Source organism: Salvia hispanica, chromosome 6 (assembly GCF_029641045.1).
Source record: "Salvia hispanica isolate PSC_SH4W2 chromosome 6, Shi_PSC_v1, whole genome shotgun sequence".
In the NCBI taxonomy this organism is placed as follows: domain Eukaryota; kingdom Viridiplantae; phylum Streptophyta; class Magnoliopsida; order Lamiales; family Lamiaceae; genus Salvia; species Salvia hispanica.
The window spans coordinates 26,602,117-26,604,736 of NC_142697.1; the positions used below are offsets into that span (position 1 = coordinate 26,602,117).

The 2,620-nt window shown below is 41.9% G+C and overlaps 1 pseudogene across 1 annotated transcript; it reads right to left on the reverse strand.

The window, feature by feature from the left end:
- Window positions 1–300: 300 nt before the first annotated feature.
- On the reverse strand, window positions 301–2,175 carry LOC125205705 (anthocyanidin 3-O-glucosyltransferase 2 pseudogene; annotated as a pseudogene). The gene is made up of 2 exons (XR_016132815.1): window positions 2,132–2,175; window positions 301–1,855 (listed from the first exon to the last, which is right to left on the reverse strand). The product of XR_016132815.1 is annotated as an anthocyanidin 3-O-glucosyltransferase 2 pseudogene (transcript).
- Window positions 2,176–2,620: the final 445 nt, after the last annotated feature.

Sequence of the window (2,620 nt, forward strand, 5' to 3'; positions counted from 1 at the left end):
TCTTATTTTATTTTAAAATTATAAATTTAAATTTGCAATTTTTATGTTTTAACTAGGGGATAGATAAAAAAATAGAATTTGATTGTCACTTCGCTCCGTAATCCTGGCCCCATGATATTTTCTTCTTAGTAACAGCATTGTTTTCACTTTACTTCATGTGTAAATTTTCTGGAAGTTTATGTGATCTGCCAACCATACCATATTAGTAAGCGCCTTTCTCTCCATCAATTTATTTATTTTTCTTTTTTAGTTGTAATATTATTAAGTTAGTTTATCTAGCTAGATTTTGAACAATCAAAAGAAACAAGTTTGCAAAATGCATTCAGTTCATATTAGATTAAAACAAGACTGTTTTAGCTTCTTGCAAAAGCTATTATTGGGAACTCTCAATCTAGTACATTCACTTCACCAGACAGGCTAAACTTCAATGAGCATTATCCATGATATCTTCGAGCAGACGGCCTAAGACGTTATACGACGAGCCTCCTTCTGCAAGGGCCGCTCTAGTCTTGTCGTGCACCTCTTTCACCTTAAGTCGAATCTTGTTCTCCGGGTCCATCAGCTGCCTAATTGCACTCTCTATCGTTCCTGCAGACACAATCACACCACTATCTTTCCTGTAGTCAATCTTGATCTCAACTGCCATTTCATACTCTTTGACTAGCTGAAATGCATTGGCTTGCTGCTCTGCAAACAGCGGCCATGCTGCTACAGGCACTCCGCACCACACACTTTCCAGAATCGAGTTCCATCCACAGTGCGACACAAATCCTCCCACAGCAGGGTGAGACAGCACAGCCATCTGGGGCGCCCACCCGATCACCTTCCCAATTCCATTAGTATTCCTGAGGAACCCTTCAGGCAATTCTTGTTCAAGGTTCTCATATTCCCCTGGAAACGAAACTGACTCATTAGGAGACGGCTTTCTCATCGACCACAGAAACCGGACTCCACTCTTCTCCAGCGCTGTAGCAATTTCCTTCACCTGATCGCCCTGGAAGCTTCCACGGGTGCCAAAGCAGACAAACACGACTGATGAATGGGGTTGTTTATCCATCCACGTGATGATCTCCTCACGCTTCCGCTTGTTCTCATCAGTTTCTTCACCTCCCCCTTGAATCATCGGCCCTACTGGATAAACCGGTGGGACTCTGGGATCAGCAGAGAGCGAGCTAATTGCGTAGTGCTCGAATTCAAGAAAGGTGTTTACGATGATCCCTCTGGTCTCTCTGTACCTTCTGGCACATTCTAGAAAACCACTTTCCTTTTCGAATACTCTACCAGGCCACACCTTTGCAGGTAGAGGATTAACATAAGTTGGGATAGAGATCTTCACATCTGAATCCTTATACTCTTTCAAGTGTTTGCCATGATCGTCTCTCAAGCTCTGTAGATGCAACAAAAGCCCAAGAACAGCCGATCCACTGGTGAAGTTGATGTAAGCTGGGGCTCCAAGCTCATTCGCCACATCAATCAATGGAGTGAAGAACATGTCGAGCACAATTCCAGCAAGTCTCCCCTTCTGGCTCTCCATCATCTCCACCACAACATCTCTGACCAGACACTTATGGATCTCTGCCAAGGCAAACGCCCAGTTCTTGTCTCCCATCGACCCTGATGCGATGGAATTGTTTTCTTGCAGGGGTAGGAAGTTAATCCGAGGGTGGGGTGATTTGGTAGTGTAGGAACTGATCTTGGTATCTGGGGTCCGTTTCATAATCAGGATGGTAATGGAGAGACTGTCGTCTCGATCGGCCAGGAGCTTGGCAGTGTCTACAGCTGACACCAGGTGGCTTACCATAGGGAATGGAATGAACACCAGGATTTTTTTTGCATCTGCAGACATCTTTTCTTGCTGGAAAAACAAGAGACATAATAAATTCTATGGAATGTCAATTGTCAAGTGAATATAATAACATAGTCAGAAATCTTAGGCAAAAGTCATGACTTCACTGAATCAAGAAAGCTAAACATTGTAACATTTGAAGTTGATATAATCTATAATTTAAAGATTATTATTAGAATTCATTACATGCATGACAAGGATTCAAGAACTACCATCTATGACAAAGATTCTGTGCAAGAACAATGCAGCAGTGCTGGCTCATGTAAAGAGAAAGAAATTTGTTACCTGAAAACAGAACTTTGTGTGGAGTTGAGTAGAAATGGGCAGCGCCGGAGGTGGGGAGGGACTGAGTGAGGGTGGTGGCTCTCCTACTTTATAAAGGGGTTGGTGAATGGTTCTTGCAATAATTACAAAGGTCTGTTAGAATCTAAGTTGAAGAAATACAGCTATTAATTAGTATAATGACGACAAGAGTTTGGTGCCAATCCTTTTATCTCGACCTATCTCCTCTTTTTCTCTTCATCTAGTAAATTTTTTGGGAGGAACAAAGAATCTAAATTTAGGGTGTGTTTGATTTAATTTTTCTTTCTTTGTATAAGAGATGGCATATATATGAAATTAGTTACAAATCTAGCCAATTCGAACCTGTGCAGTTCTCAAGCGATCACTCTTTCATACCATAATCGGTGGCTCCTCAAGTATATATAGCACATGTCCCATCCTGACAACCAACATGTCAGATGATCCGCAACCGAGTTAGCCATACCAATTTTT